We start from the raw sequence: 17,915 nt of genomic DNA on the forward strand, positions 1-17,915 counted from the left end.
TCAACGAGCTACCTCTAGACCTTAAGACCTGCTGCCATCATTAGTGGTACCCTACCTTATTTGACATGCAAGCTCAAGAATGACTGGGACCTATGGCAAACCTTTAGCAGCAGCCTTCACCGACTAGGAATCAGGAACTGCAGAGAATGGGAGATAGTATGCAAGGCCTTCTACTGCAAGGCAATATGAATTTTGCATCCTGACCAATTAATATCTGACAAAACCAATCTTTCCTCCTATTTACAAAACATCTAAGAAAGGTACTCATCAAGTGACATCTAATTTCCATGTACATTTTCGGCCAATGAAATATTCACACACACTCCTGCACAACACGCTCCAGTACACTATTTAGTACCCTAGCGCTAACTGTAACCTAATCCCATCTTGATTTCTGTTCCACATCTTTTTGTTCTTTCCCAAGCTAATATTTCCCTTTTACCACTTAAACATTACACTTATTATGGGCCCTGGAACCTTGGCGCATGCATTGTTCACTCTTTTTACATGTGCCATTCTGTGTCTGTTACCATGTTACTAGGTTTGCACTGTACATATTCTTTACATGTATACATACACAATTACGTGCACAATTCACATGTCAGTTTCTAAATGCATGCATACACACATATACCTTGTACTTTTTTTAACGGTTCACCACTGTACATCAGAATGTATAACTGTTCTGCTTCTCCAGATTTTTGCTATATAGGCAGATGAAATATTGTTTCTGCAGGTATGCATACATTGTGCAATTTTTTGCCGACGTACATTTATCCGCCTGCACTGTAGCACCTCAGTGAACAGCACTGCAGTTGCAAGTGACAAAATGCCCATGGGCAGGGTCGGGAGGGTAACAGGGTCCCCAGGGGCACCTCTGTGCGAAAACCCGAGAGTGCACCAGTATCTGCCCTGCACTGAAATGTCCACAAATCGTTTAGGAAAGTCATGGAAGGGGCGCATGAGGCAATCATGTGTTACAGCTCCAGTGAAAGATACACCTTGTAGCTCCAGCGCCAATCTGTGACTGGGCCTTGACCATCTCCTGCCAAGCTATAGATTCTCCAAGGACATCATCATTCATGTTGAGTAGAAAGTGTTGTTATAAGCATGATTCAAAAGGGGTGTCATTTAACTGTCCCCTGCATATCATGCCAATCTGACTCACACAATACCAAAGATGAAAGATTTGTATTTTCTGGAACACTCTAGGCCATGGAGAAAAAAGGAAGAGTGGAAACTGTTTACTAAAGGTCTCGCCAAGCCTGGTGCACTGGTGGCCTGAAACCAAAGGCACACATTGACAGACCACTTTTGCCTGCTGCAAAAAAGGAGCATGGAGTCATTTCAATGACCGACCATTGTAGACAACTCTAAGCCCAATTGTGTGAGGTCCACTATAGGTGCTGGTCCAGTTTACCCTATACTTGATGTAGTCAATGACCTAGATTATACACCAAGCCTGGGTGCAAAGTAAGAATTTTAGTGCATGGGTCATGGAAATGATACATTGCAATGATATCGCAAGCCAATATTTGAAACAAACAAAAATATTTAGGCTAGTGGATCACTTGTCCATCTTGTCCGAAGCACATCGGAATTAAGTAATACTAGAGGACTAACCTGCCTCACCATCAAAGAAGGAGGGTTTGGCCATATGACTTGGACTGAAGCAGAAGAGAGTCTTTCTATGCAACGATTTGGGGCAAAGTTATCATGTGAAATGCAAGGTACTGGTGACCACACTTGCTAGTGAGAAAATATGGCAAAATATGTCTTAAAAGAGGTAGAACAAACAACATGTAGGTCCCCAACCAATTGGTGAATTCAAGAATCATTGAAAAATATAATCAAGTATGTGAATAAGGATAGTTGTCAGTCCAGTTCGATGACTGGCTGGCTTGGATCACTGACAGAATATCAACAGTTAAGATATCGAACTACAGAAATCGATGTCCAGAATATCGAAGTCCTATCTACATAATGGTAAGTACAAAAATATCGATAACAAAAAATATCGTTGTTAAAAATATAGTTTTTTTAATGTATACAAATAATGTAAATTAAAGTAAATAACACATATAACTAAAAAAGAAAAGTTAAAAATATTTAAAAAATAATAATAATAAGTAATATATATAATGTAAAAATACATTAAAAATATACATGTATAAAAAATAATATATACACTTAATAATATTTCTAAATAATTATTTTAATAAATTATAAAATGTTAAAAATATTTAAAATTATAAATACATACACCAAAAAATATACATTAAAATAAAATATATATATCACTAATTAAATTATTACAAGATTTTTAATCTTTTAAAATACATTTTAGACTACATTAACTAAACCAGTAGAGAAAATATTGGACAGCGGAGGGGAGAAAAATACTATTCCAACTTCAGAGAGTGCAACAGTAGGGAAAATGCTAGATGGCGTAAGGGTAAAAATTACTATTCCCACTCCAGTGAGTGCAATAGTAGGGAAAGTATTGGATAGCTTATGGATAAAAATTACTATTTCAACTCCAGAGAGTGCAACTGTAGAGAAAGTGTTGGATAGCGTAGGGGTAAAAATTACTTGTTCCCATACCAGAGATTGCAACAGTTAGAAGAGTGTTGGATAGCAAAGGGGTAAAAATTACTATTCCCACTCAAGTGAGTGCAACAGTAGGGAAAGTGTTGGATAGCGTAGGGGTAAAAATTACTATTTCCACTCCAGTGAGTGCAACAGTAGGGAAAGTTTTGGATAGTGGATTACTATACCCACTCCAGTGAGTGCAATAGTAGGGAATGTATTGGATAGCGGATATGTACAAATTACTATTCCCACTTCAGAGACTGTAAAAGTACGGAAAGAGTTGGATAGCGTAGGGGGAACATTTACTATTCCCACTCCAAAGAGTGCAACAGTAGGGAAAGGGTTGGATAGCGTATGGGTAAAAATTACTAAGCCCACTCCAGTGAGTGCAACAGTAGGGAAAGTTTTGGATAGCGGAGGGATACAAATTAATATTCGCACTCCAGTGAGTGCAACAGTAGGGAAAGTGTTGGATAGCATAGTGGTAAAAAGTACTATTCCATCTCCAGTGTGTGCAACAGTAGGGAAAGAGCGACCCTTGACCTTGCCAGGTAGGTCGCTCCCCCCGCTGCAGCTCCTCCAGTGCTTGAGTGCCCTTGTGCCCCTTTTGGTTTTGCTCCTTGCTGCCCATTCCTGTGCGCTGTTCATCGCCCCCGTGCCCCTGATTGCTGTTCCTACCGCTGCTGCCACTGCTGCCCTGCACCCCGCGCCAATTCCCTGACCCCTGCCTCCCGCCTCATGCCTGCTCCTCCCTCCCAGCTCCCCTCAAATTGGCGGCAGCTGCGCAGTGAGGAGAGCGACCCTTCACCTTGCCAGGTAGGTCGCTCCCCCTCACGCTGCAGCTCCTCAAGTGCTTGAGTGACCTTGTGCCCCTTTTTGTTTTGCTCCTTGCTGCCCATTCCTGTGCGGTGTTCATTGCCCCCCCCATGCCCCAGATCGCTGACCAGCTGCTGCTGCCCCTGTGGACCCACCCCCGTGCCCATTCGCTGACCCCTGCCTCCCGCCTCCCAGCTGCTCCTTCCTCCCAGCTCCCCTCAAATTGGCGGCAGCTGCGCAGTGAGGAGAGCGACCCTTGACCTTGCCAGGTAGGACGCTCCCCCCACTGCATCTCCTTCAGTGCTTAAGTGCCCTTGTGACCCTTTTGGTATTGCTCCTTGTGGCCCATTCCTGTGCGCTGTTCATCGCCCCGTGCCCCTGATCAATGTTCCCGCCGCTGCTGCCCCTGCAGCCCTGCCCCCCCTGCCCCGTGCCCATTCGCTGACATTACCAGGTATGTTGCCCCCCTGCTGCAGCTCCTCCAGTGCTTGAGTGCCCGTGTGCCCCTTTTGACTTTGCTCCTTGCTGCCCATTCCTGTGCGCTGTTCATCACCCACCGTGCCCCTGATCGCTGTTCCCGTCACTGCTGCCCTTGTGGCCCTGCCCCGCGCCCATTCGCTGACCCCTGCCTCTCGCCTCATGCCTGCTCCTCCCTCCCAGCTCCTCTCAAATTGGCGGCAGCTGCGCGGTGAGGAGAGCGACCCTTGACCTTGCCAGGTAGGTCGCTCCCCCCATGCTGCAGCTCCTCCAGTGCTTGAGTGCCCTTGTGCCCCTTTTGGTTTTGCTCCTTCCTGCCCCTTCTTGTGGGATATTCATCGCCCCCATGACCCTGATCGCTGTCCTGCCACTGCTGCCCCTGCAGACCCACCCCCGCGCCCATTAGCAGACCCCTGCCTCCCACCTCCCAGCTGCTCCTCCCTCCCAGCTCCCGTCAAATTGGCGGCAGCTGCACGGTGAGGATAGCGACCCTTGACCTTGCAGGTAGGACGCTCCCCCCTGCTGCATCTCCTCCAGTGCTTGAGTGCCCTTGTGACCCTTTTGGTTTTGCTCCTTGCTGCCCATTCCTGTGTGCTGTTCATCGCCCCATGCCGCTGATCGCTGTTCCCACCACTGCTGCCCCTGCAGCCCCGACCCCCCTGCCCCATGCCCATTTGCTGCCCCCTGCCCCCCACCTCCCACCTCCCAGCTGCTCCTCCTTCAAGCTCCCCTCAAAATGACGGCAGCTATGTGGCCGCACAGTGGGCACTCCACTGGCGCGCAGAAGGTGCGCCTAAGGCAAGCCCCTGTGCCCCCATCCGTGCCTGGACCGCGCCCAGCACCAGAACCCCAGGCCCCCACACCAGCCATGAAGACCGCCTCCAATACCACGCCAGCACCCTCATCGCTCTCAACCCAGGACGAACCCCCGCCTGCTGCAGAGCCACCCTGAAGCACCAAACGCCCCATCGCCGGCCAGAACTGCTGCTTCTCCTGCATCAAAGACGCAGAGACATCTGCCACGACAAAACACAACCAGCTCCGATGCATCCTGATCAACACCCGCTCCGCACGCAAACATTCCGTCGAGCTCTGGGACCTACTCGACACCGCATCTCCAGATGTCGCCTTCCGGACTGAGACCTGGATGAATGAAGCCTCCTCCCCAGACATCGCCATAGCCATCCCCGACGGATACAAGATCGCCCGCAGAGACCGCTCCAATGGAGTCGGAGAAGGAATCGCCATCGTCCACAGGAAAACCATCAGGACCGCCGAACACATGCACTTCCAGATCCACACAGACCCCAAGACCACCCTAAGGGGCACCCTCATCTACAGACCACCCGTACCCCGACCGCAATTCTGCGACACCATCGCCGACTTCATCAGCACGCACGCACTGACCTCCACCGACTACATCCTCCTCGGAGACCTGAATTTCCACCTGGAGAACAACGACAGCAACTCCGCCACCTTGATAGACAACCTCTCCAACCTCGGACTGGAACAGCTCGTCACATCGCCAACCCACATCGCTGGACACACGCTCAATGCCATCTTCTCCTCTAGCCCACACGTCTCCTTCAGCCACATCTCCGAACCCACCTGAACCGATGACCACTGCATCCACTTCACCTTCTGGAAACCCGTTGCATATCACCCCACCCTACAGATCTGCTGGGGCAAAATCACCAAAGTACAACTTCAGACTAACCTCGCACTCAACCCATGGCCAGCTCTTTCAACCCCGACGATGGTGTGCGCACCCTGAGACGATGGATGGACGACTGCGCCAACACCTTAGCCCCGCTGAAAAAACCCAACCCTCAAAAACACCAGCAAGAGAGCCAACTGGTTCACCCCAGAACTCCTAGCATCAAAGCGCACCTGTCGGAAGTTGGAGAACATATGGCTCGGTGAGAAGTCGCCGCACAGCCCACAAAGACGCCATTCCCAACCACCACCACCTCATCAGGCCTGCTAAGAGAACCGCTTTCAAAGACCGCCTCGACAATAATGCACACAACAGCAAGGAGCTGTTCATCGTCGTGAAGGAAATCCCCAACCCCAGCTCCAACGCCAACGACATCCCACCATCGCAAGCCCTGTACAACTCCCTTGCCTCCTTCTTTTACCGCAAGATCACTGATATCCACGATAGCATCAACCCACGGATGTCCCTAACAGGCCAATACACGCCGGAAAAACCTCCCCCCCACTGACGAGGACCCCCTGACAGCCTGGGCCAACTTGAGCATTGAAGACACAATCAAGACCACGGGCACAATCCACTCCGGCTTGCCGTCTGAACCTTTCCAACACCACATTTTCAACAAAGCTGGCAGCTCCATCGCACCCCACCTGCGAAACATCATCAACCTCTCCTTCGAGACCGCGACCTTCCCTGAAAGCTGGAAACACGCCAAGATCAAGGCCCTAGTGAAGAAACCCAAGGCGGACCCGAGGGAACTGAAAAACTTCTGGCCCATCTCCCTGCCTCTGTTCACAGCTAAGGTCATTGAGAAGTTAGTCAACATCCAACCGTCCCGCTTCCTCGAAGACAAGAGCATCCTGGACCCCTCTCAGTCAGGGTTCTGAAGCAACCACAGCACCGAGACCGCCCTCATCGCCGCCACAGATGACATCAGGATACTACTGGACAACGGCGAGACTGCGGCCCTCATCCTCCTGGACCTCTCTGCCGCCTTCGATACCTTCTGCCATTGCACACTCCGCACACGACGCAGGGATCCGAAACAAAGGCCCTGGACTGGTCATCCTCCTTCCTCTCCGGCAAAACCCAGAGAGTCCGCCTTCCCCGTTCCAATCCGAAGCCTCCAAATTCATCTGCGGCGTCCCACAGGGATCCTCCCTCAGCGCGATGCTGCATGCATCGCCCGACATCATGACCTAAACATAATCTGCTACGCCGATGACATGCAACTGATCCTCTCCCTCACCAAGGACCCCCTCACTGAAAAATCCAACCTACAGCAGGGAATGAAGGCCGTCGCCGACTGGATGGAGGAAAGTCGCCCTAAACTGAACACAGACAAGACGGAGTCCCTCATCCTCAGGCCCAATCCCTCAGCTTGGGATGATTCCTGGTGGCCCGCATCTTCGGGGACCCCCCTCTGCACCCACCAACCATGCACGCAACCTGGGAGTCATCCTCGACTCGAAACTCACCATGACCAAACAAGTCAATGCTGTCTCCTCCTCCTGCTTCAACACCCTCCGTATGCTCCGCAAAATCTACAGATGGATCCCGACAGACACAAGGAAAACAGTGACCTAGGCCCAAGTCTGCAGCAGACTCGACTACGGAAACGCCCAATAGGCCGGAGCCCCGACCAAGCTCATCAACAGACTGCAAAGAATCTAGAATGCCTCTGCACGCCTGATCCTCGATTTCCCGCGCCGCAACCACATCACCCCCCTACCTGCAGAACCTGCACTGGCTCCCTGTCGACAGAAGAATCTCCTTCAAGCTCCTGATCCATGCACACAAGGCACTCCACAAGACCGGTCTCTCATTCTACGTACCCAACAGGAATCTCCGCTCCGCAGACCTCTCCCTAGCTACCATCCAACGCATCCGCAGAACCACAGCCAGAGGCAAATCTTTTTCCCACTGCACTGCCAAGATCTGGAACACCCTCCCCCTCATCCTACGACAAACCGAAGACCTACTAACCTTCAGGAGGCAACTCAAGACCTGGCTGTTCGACCAGCAGCAACAGCACCCCCTTCCTCCTTACCCCTCAGCACCTTGAAACCCTTGTGGGTATGTAGTGTGCTTTACAAATTATATGATTGATTGATTGAAGTGTTGGATAGCGGGTGCAATAGTAGGGAAAGTGTTGGATAGCATAGGGGGGTAAATTTACTATACCCAATCCAGTGAGTGCAACAGTAGGGACAGCGTTGGATAGCAGAGGGTTACAATTTACATACTCATCAATTGAATAATTATTAAAAATAAATACACAGGGGCGTGGCTAGCAGCCGAGCATGGCGGCAGCCTAAAAGAAGTGCTCCGTAGACCGGACGGCCTCTCCTATTATCCGACCACTTATCCGTGCAGAAAAGAAACTCTAACGGAGGGTTCCGAAGCTTAGGACCGGGCGGGACCCAGGGCAGCAACTTTGGAGACTGTCCGACATTGGAGACTGAACTTATGTCGTGACGACCCTGAGGCCTGGATGTCCATAACAAGCTGGGATCTATCCTGAGTCATCGGCCGAGGAGAGACGAGGGAAGCTCGGTTTGACCCCACCGGAAACGCACAACCATGGTCCAAAAAGTTGGTCATGAGCTCGGTAACAGCGAGAATTGCTCAAACAGTCTTAATTAGATTCTGCCACATATAAGAAGACAAACTACAAGCAATCAGAAGAGAATTCCTCCAGACGGCAGACAGGTGAAACCGAAACCTAAGGAGAACAAAGGGTCGGTCCGCCATCTTAGCACGTAGTACTCAACGCATCGGCCGCCTTTGAACACCCTCGCCTCACCATCAAGATCGACCTTAAGAAAGTGGGACCTCTGTCCTTATAGAACCGGCTCCCGACTCGCTGGGAGACTTGCAGATTTCCGAACTGCGGGGGCCTGTGCGTATCGAGAGGTGTTGGCCGACTATCCACGCAAAGAGAAAGGTGACGACCAGTTACATACCAGACCCCACGAAACCCTGGACGACTGGGTGATATACCCTGCAAGACTTTTAAGGTGCGAAGGGGTAAGGATGGCTGGAAAGAACGCGAGAGGAGGCACTACGCAGACCCGAATTGATAGATTTGCCAGTGGTGGGGCGTCGTCCTCCCCGTCGGCCCCAGCCAGCAAAATGGCGGAAGGGGCGAACACGCAGAAAACGACACTGGACAACATCATGAGAGCACAAACTCAAATACAGGCCACGGTGGGCTCAATATCCACTGAAATCACATTGATCTGAGCCGACATTCAAAAAATGTCCGAAAAAGTGAAATCGATGGAGGTGGTCACGAAGTCCCTAGTGGAAGACGTCTCCGAGCTCCAAACGGCGATGCAACAATTGGCGGTAGAGAACAAAACACTGCGTGAAAAGCTGGACGATCAGGAAGGTCGCTCGAGAAGGAACAATATAAGAATTCTTGGTGTACCGGAATCCGAAGGCAATAGAGCAACCGACCTCTATTTGGAGGAACTGATTAAAAAAGAGCTCCAACCAAAGGGACTATCTGCCTTTTTCTCTCTGGTAAGAGCACATCGAGTACCGGGGGGTACACCTAAGCAAGGCGCGACGCAAAGACCCATCTTGGCCCGTCTCTTCAACTTCCGGGACAGGGACGCCCTTTTGCAGGTGGCTAGAGTGTCCCCTCCGGTGAAGATCCTCAACTCCACACGGGCCTTTTTCCCGGATTATACGGCAGAAGTTGCGCGCCGTAGGAGGACATTTCTGGAGGTCAAGAAGGAACTAAGAGCGAGAGAGATCCCTTACTCCATGCTTTTTCCGGCAAGGCTGAGAGTGGTATTGGACAACAAGACTTGGTTCTTTGACACTCCTGAACTTGCGAGAGACTGGCTCAATGGATGGAGACCGGCGACACAGCCCCGCAGATCCAACAGATCGAAAAAGGACAAAAACATGGGGCTTCCGGAGGGCTCGCAAACGTCTCACAGGACGGAGGAAGAAATCTCACAAGACGGAGATATGATGGAGCAGGGCGCCAGCAAGGAACACTAATCTCCAAAGAGGACAATCAGAAACCTGATTTTATATTTTGCGTTCTGCCTGAGGGTCGGCTACAAGACACTGGGCTGAGGGCTTCCAAGGAGTGTATGAGGGGCCGCCGGCTCCGGAGAATCTTCACCCCTGCGAGCAAGTATTTGGTGTGGGGAATGGGACAGGCGCTCTGCTAAGTTGGGGGGGCGGGCGGTTTTGTGTCCGTACAGCAGGGGGGCAGGGAGGGGGGTTGTTCAGGGTGTTGGGGGGTTCCTGGTTTTTTGTTTTGTTTGACTCAGGGAAATAATGTGCAACACGACAAACTGAATACTTGGATGGGTATATACTGAACACTATGGCAAGCAGCTATTGAAATGTACAAGCTAGACCTGATAGGTATGCAATGGCACACGACTCACAATCAGCTACTCTAAATGAGAACACATGCACGGGTCCGATACCTCCATTACAAGTGATGTCCTGGAATGTGAGGGGCCTAGGGGACAAGATAAAGAGGGGGCTGGTCCTGCAGGGTATTAAGAGACTAAATCCAGATCTAATTCTTCTTCAGGAGACACATCTAGTGGGGACGGCGAGCAAAGCACTGGACAGACGTGGATATAGTATGATAGTGCACTCGGGCTTTACCTCCGGGTCTCGTGGAACGGGTATTCTAATGAGAAAGGCGTCCCGCTTTATACTGCATTCCACGAGAGCCGATGAGTATGGCCGTTTTGCAGTGGCGATTGGGCAATGGGAAGGCAAGCCACTCAACGTTGTCTCTGTATACATTCCACCAGCACTGCACGCGACCACTCTACCCGAGCTGGGGAAATTACTGTTAGATCTTCCGGAAGGTGACCTAGTAGTGGGAGGAGACTTCAACGCAGAGGCACACAACACACAGGATAGGTTCCCGACCCGAACGCACACACCTGGTCCGCCCCGTTTTCAAGAATTTATCGAGGCACAAGGGCTGCTGGATGTCTGGTGACACCTCAATCCTGAGGGCCGACAATACACTTACTACTCTGCAACTCATAATAGTCTGTCCCGCATAGACTACTTTCTCACACTGGGGGACGGTCACCTTACAATTAGTGATGTGCAGATTAGACCCAGGGGTATCTTGGACCATTCCCCCTTAACACTAAACATCTCATGTTCGGGGAGAGTTCGCAAAAGGTTATATCCAATTTATCCGGGGTATATCAAGGTACCATATGTTCGGAAGGAATTAAAAAAGGCGACCCAGCACTACTTTGCGGAGAATACTGGTTTGGTGTTGTCCCCCACTACCTTATGGGAAGCATACAAAACAGTTTTGAGAGGTCATGCCATTACAACAATAACAGGGCATAAGCGCACGAGCAGCGGGAGTTGAGGGATCTGGAACTGAACCTTGAAGCAGCAAACACGGCACACATGGAGCACCCAACAGAGGACACATTACACACACTTAATCTATGCCAACAAGCACATACTGATCATATACGACAACAAACGATGGAAAATATAACAGCGACGGCGACTAGAGTATACGATATAGGAGACAAGGCCAGTAAACTATTGGCCTGGCTAGATAAGAGAAAAGAGGGTAGCAGGACCATACTGCAATTGGCAGACCCGAGTGGGAAGCTGCACTCGCACCCATCAGAAATAATTGATATCCTCGCGGACCATTTTCAGGGAGTATATACTCCGGAAAGGGAAGTCACGGCGAATGCTGCAACGCTGGCCCTCCAAACGGTGTGCACCCCGTCTTTACCCCAAGACGCGGTGGATGAACTGGAGGCGGACCTGATGGTACAAGAGATTCAGGCAGCAATCAATACACTACACACAGGGAAAGCGGTAGGCCCCAATTGTATCCATATTGAATAGTACCAAACGATGACAGACACACTAAGCGAGCCGTTGTTGGCAATGCTCAAGGATAGCTTAGAGCGGGGTCCTGCCCTTGGATCAACGGATGGCCACTGTTGTTGCCATCCCAAAACCGGGTAAGCCTCCTGCTGAATGTACATCATACCGGCCAATCTCGCTACTCAATGCGGAAGCCAAGATATTGGCGAAAACATGGGCTACCAGATTGATGCCCCACCTATCCCTCCTGATCCATCCAGATCAATCCGGTTTTATGCCCCATAGGAGCACGGCACTGAACCTCCGGAGAGTACATGGCACACTGGCGCGGGCCCCCTTATTGACGGAACCAGCAGTCATTCTTTCGTTAGACGCCAGGATGGCGTTCGACTTAGTGGAGTGGCCGTACCTTTTCGCTGTCCTGGCACACATGGGCTTCGGCCCGAAATTTATTGCATGGATAAAACTCTTATACACAGAACCTGTCGCACATGTGACGGCCAATGGACATATTTCACGAGACATGCCGTTGGCTAGAGGAACGAGGCAGGGCTGCCCGCTCTCCCCTTTGCTGGTTGCGTTAGTTCTGGAGCCACTAGCAACTGTCATTAGAGACACTCCATTACTGAAAGGGGTGAGTTGGGGGGAGCACTGGGAGGACAGAGTCTCCCTCTACGCTGATGACATGTTGATATACCTGTCCGATCCAGCCTCTGGTATCCCTATATTGCTTGACTTATGCAATGCACATGATGTCCACCCTGGTTACACCATAAATCGGTCAAAATCGATTATTTATGAACTGAAGGGTCCTCTGCCGCATATACCCAGCGAATGCCAATTGACTATTGCAGACCTCTCGTTTAAATATCTAGGAATTTACGTCACCCGAGACCTATTTTACTCAGAACCTGTTACCTCCACTCACTCGCTTAAAGGCAGATGCAAGATATTGGACAAATTTACCATTGACACTTCTAGGTAGAGCAGCTTTATTTAAAATGAAGGCACTTCCACGTTTTTTGTACATATTGGAGAATACACCGACCCTTGTCCCACCCTCGTATTTTAAGAAGGTGACAGCAGTCCTTTCAGGTTTGTTATGGGGAGAACGCCCGGCTCGGGTGGCACACATAAAACTTAACCGCGGATAGTATGACGGTGGGATAGCACTGCCAAATATACAGTTGTATTACTGGGCGTCCCAACTCAAGGTGATAAACCAGAGGACCACGCACCACAAGAAGACCCAGCTTATATGGCTGACAGAACACAGCTAGGCACACAGTCTACTGGCGCCATTATATAACAAACGTCTAATGGCAAAACTGATAGGCCCCGACAAAGCATACGATAATACTATGGCACAAGGCGCAGACTAGATTAAAATGGGGGGACGTAATAACTAAACTTACACCTCTGTGGGATACTAAATCACTGGGGTGTCTGAGATATAGTAAGGGATTCACCCAATGGGACAATATAGGAATTTCTACAGTGGGAGACTTATGGACGACTACTGGTGTGATCTCATTCTCACTCTTACAACAACAATATGACTTAGGACCTACTGAGACATATAGGTATATACAGATAAGACATGCATTAATGACAGCCATAGAGCCAGGGACAAAGGTCCCTGAATCATCACCGTTGGAGGACCGCCTGCTCACTGATTATATACAAACAGGGGCTACATCACTCACTTATTGAAAGCTGCTAAACAATCTACCGGATCCATTAACTAAACTATGGGATAAATGAGAGGAGGAGTTGGGGGAAATGGATGAAACGGACTGGTATGCCGCATTGGCTTCCCCGAGAGAAGCAGGAGTATCGGCCTGCTTCCGATTGGTACAATTTAAAATACTGCACAGAGTGTATTACACCAGAACTACTCTATACAGAATACACAGGGCGGATCACCCAAACTGCTTGAGAGGCTGTGGAGAGGAAGAAACACTCCTGCACACACTTTGGGGATGCCCGATCATTAGCGAATACTGGAAGCGAATCATGAGGACCATTTCACAAACACTGGAAGTATCACTCACACCAGACACGAGGGTCTGTTTATTGAATATATGGGGGAAGACGGATTTAACACGACAGGGGCAGCAGTGGGTAGTGATAGGAGCGATGGCGGCCAAGCGCGATATAGCGCAAAAATGGGGGGCGGCAGACGCACCGACATTGGCACAATGGTGCAAACACATGGGCAGATTGATGGTAACCGAGCGAGCGGTCTATAAGATAAGAGCCAACCCTCACAAATGGAACAGGATATGGCTACCCTGGAATAAGTATTGGGGTGACCTGTGTGAACCTTTACCGGAAGAAGGAGATGATAGCGCTGATGAGGAGGATGAGTTTGAAAACGGATACATATCCGTTGATGGGATACTGGGAGGGATACGGGTGTGGAAGAAGGAGACCTTGGGGAAACTCACAAGAAAAGATACAGTATAGTACATCGGTAAAACCCACTGATATGGATGATTGACCGTGTATAGAAGTCCTAATATATTGTTTATTGTTCCTAATGAGTCTATGGTTATGTTCAAAACAAAAAAAGTTAACAAAAGTAAGACTATTAATTCTTTACGCATTGAAGGAATGTCTTGCGCACAATTTTCTTACATGCTGCCGGACCGGAAGGTTGTCGGCTAAATAGCTGTGTATTACAAGCATCGAAATGAATATGGCGTGGAAACTGTCCTCTACACACGCAAATGATGTAATGTGCATTTGACAACTGCGGATAAAGTCTTACAAAAAAAAATACACAAATAATAACTAATTATTTATAAATTAATTATAAATATTAAATTACTTCCCACCCTATCTCCCTATGAACCCACAAACTGCTCCTAAAAAAACGCAAACAATATAATTATTAATACATTAATAATAATAATTAATACATTTTTTAAATTAACAATATATCATTTATTAATACTAATAAATAAATATGAATAATCACTTTTTTATCATTAAATTACTTCACACCCTACTACCATATACACCCACAACCCGCTCCTAAAAAAATAACACAATGAATACATTATGTATTAATTAATTATTAATTAATAACAATTAATTATTTAACCAATTCATTATTAATGATTAATAAATTAACTATAAATACTAATAAATACACATTATAATTTATTATAATTAAATTACTTCTTACCCTATTCCCCTAAACACCCACAACCCACTCCTAAAAAACGTACATAATTTATATAATTATCTATTAATTGTTCAATATGAATTATTAACGAATTAATAATGAATTAACAATACATTAATTATAAATACTAATAAATAAATATTAATAAATACTTTGTTAAAATAAAATTACTTCCCACCCTATTCCCCTATAAAACCACAACCCACTACAGAACTAAATTACGCAAAAATGAATTTACTGCAAAAAATGTTAAACATACATTAAAACAAACTACACTTATACTAAAATATTACCTCACATACTTTTAACATACATACTAAAATACAGAACATTCATATAAACATCGATATTATTAACAACAATATTTTTACAAACAATATTAATTTCTTCGATATTAAAAGAAAAGATATTTCTTACCTTACTGTCGATATTCTGTACCACGATATTCTTGCAGTCGATATTCTTGACCTACGATATTTAAAACTGGATATTCTGGTAAGTTGAAATAAAAAACATGTTATTCTGTCTGTTCACCGCCTGTCTTATGACAGCACAAACAGGAATTTTAAATCATGGATTAGCATTAATTCACATCTCAAAACACATAGATAATGAGATTAGGCATCCTCTAGGGACAGCAATGGATTGATGACTGCAGAGGATCTGTATGGAAGACAGTGACTATATTTATGGAAGTTTTACTAAGCACATACTATGTTATCATTCTTCACAGACTACTAAAGGCTTTCGCCTATGTAAGTTAAAGGTTTACATTAAGTCGTTTCTGTGGGACCAAATTACAATTTTCAGCAATATAACATGAAGGTTTCATGATAAGTAAGGGTTTCAATGTAATGTGTATCTACCTTGTGAACAGAACATTGTAACTTAATCGGCCCACAATCCCAGGCAAACGTTTTCATTAGCAAATAAGGAGATATTATGAATATTAATGCACAACATACCTTACTTGTTGGAGAAAGGAACATTAACAAGCAAGGAGAAGTCCATGTGAAATGTATTGTTAACACCTGACACCAATTTTAGTTCTAGTGTTTGCCAATATTTACAGTTTTTATTATATAATAACATGCTGTGCACACATACTTACAGGGGCTTACAGTCACCACTCTTCATTCAATGATATACTGTAGTTCCAATCACAATTTGCTTTCAGCCAGTCAGAACCCCTTTTTAGAAGGCAATGTGGCTTGCAGGTGCTATTGGACCCAACCATGTGGGCTGAGCCCTTTTAATCTTAATGTCCAGAGTCCCCACCTACTATGTATCCTGAGCAACTGGGCTAAGTACTCTCTCTACACTTGACTTTTAGTAGTAACATGGTCAAGCATTCCAAGGCTCCCTCGGGGGTGGGGTTGGGGTACAGAATAGTGAACACCAGCACGCAAAACAAAATGTGTTCAGCACAAGCAATAAATAATTGTCCAGCAAATTGCTCACATTTATGGAAATGAGTAGCCCTGGGCGAAGAACTACGCTCCGTTCGCGGAGTTTGCGGAGTTTCGGCAACTCCGCGCTCCGCGGAGAACGCGAAGTTGTCGAATACTCCGCAAACTGCTGCGTAGCGTAGTTCTCGCGCGCTCAATAGCATTTTCGCGTGCGCGAGGATGCTTGTCGGTAAGATCGAGTTGCCGAACACGCAGAAACTGCAATCTGGCACAGAATAACTCGCGAACACGTTAGTAGTGACCGGAAATAAGGGGACGCGAGCGGGCGGGACAAACCTCATGGGTAACTTCGCGCGCTACACATCCAGAGCATGCAGGCAATCAATCAATCAATCAGGATATTTGTATAGCGCGCTACTCACCCAGAGGGTCTCAAGGCGCTTGGGGGAGAGGGGTCCGCTACTGCTTGAACAGCCATGTCTTGAGTTGCTTCCTGAAGCAGAGGTGGTCTTGGGTCAGGCGGAGGGGGATGGGGAGGGAGTTCCAGGTCTTGGCTGCCAGGTAGGAGAAGGATCTTCCTCCCATGGTGGATCTTCGGATGCGTGGCACGGCGGCGAGGGCGTGGCTGGTCGATCGTAGCTGGCGGGTGGGAGTGTAGAAGGTCAGGCGGTTGTTGAGGTACCTGGGGCCCAGGTCGTGGAGGGCCTTGTGTGCGTGGGTGAGGAGTTGGAACGTGATTCTCTTGCTGACGGGGAGCCAGTGAAGGTCTCTCAGGTGTCCGGAGATGTGGCTGTGTCGGGGGATGTCCAAGATGAGTCGTGCGGAGGCGTTCTGGATGTGTTAGAGTCTTTTCTGGAGTTTGGCTGTGGTTCCGGTATAGAGGGTGTTTCCGTAGTCCAGTCGGCTGGTGACGAGTGCCTGTGTGACCGTCTTCCTGGTTTCGGTGGCGAGCCATCGCAAGATCTTTCGGAGCATGCGTAGGATGTTGAAGCATGATGATGAGACGGCATTGACTTGTCTGGTCATCGAGAGGGAGGAGTCCAGGATGAAGCCCAGGTTGCATGCGTGGTCCGTTGGTTTGGGTGCGCTGCCAAGGCCAGGGGGCCACCAGGAGTCGTCCCAGGCAGAGGGTGATGATCCAAGGATGAGGACTTCCGTCTTGTCTGAGTTCAGTTTCAGGCGGCTGTTCCTCATCCACTCAACTACGTCTTTCATCCCTTCGTGTAGGTTGGTTCTGGCGGTTCCTGGGTCGTTGGTGAGGGAGAGGATCACCTGGGTGTCGTCGGCGTAGGAGATGATGTTGAGGTTGTGTTGGCGTACGATGGCTGCGAGGGGGCTCATGTAGATGTTGAAGAGGGTGGGGCTGAGTGATGATCCTTGTGGTACGCCGCATATGACTTTGGTGGCCTTGGATCTGTACGGGGGGAGGCGGACTCTCTGGGTTCTTCCGGTGAGGAACGTGATGATCCACTCCAGTGCCTTCTCTTGGATTCCGATGTTGCTGAGGCGCTGCACTAGGGTGCGGTGGCAGACCGTATCGAATGCTGCGGAGAGGTCCAGGAGGATGAGGGCCGCTGTTTCCCAGTTGTCGAGCAGGGCTCGGATGTCGTCAGTGGCTGCGATGAGGGCGGTTTCGGTGCTGTGGTTGGCGCGGAAGCCGGACTGCGAGTGGTCGAGGCTGGTTGGGCGAGCGCAATTGGTGATCCATTGTGTGAGGTTGTTGGCTGCTTGGTGGTGGTCCTTTGAGCTGGCGGGAGGGTTCTGGCTCAGTGAAGTGTTGAGCTGGTCGGTGGTGATCTTGTTCCAGTTCCTGCGGGGAACCTGTTGCTGGTGGTGGTGAGTCGTGGTCTTT

Source organism: Lissotriton vulgaris, chromosome 6, assembly GCF_964263255.1.
Source record: "Lissotriton vulgaris chromosome 6, aLisVul1.2, whole genome shotgun sequence".
NCBI lineage: Eukaryota > Metazoa > Chordata > Amphibia > Caudata > Salamandridae > Lissotriton > Lissotriton vulgaris.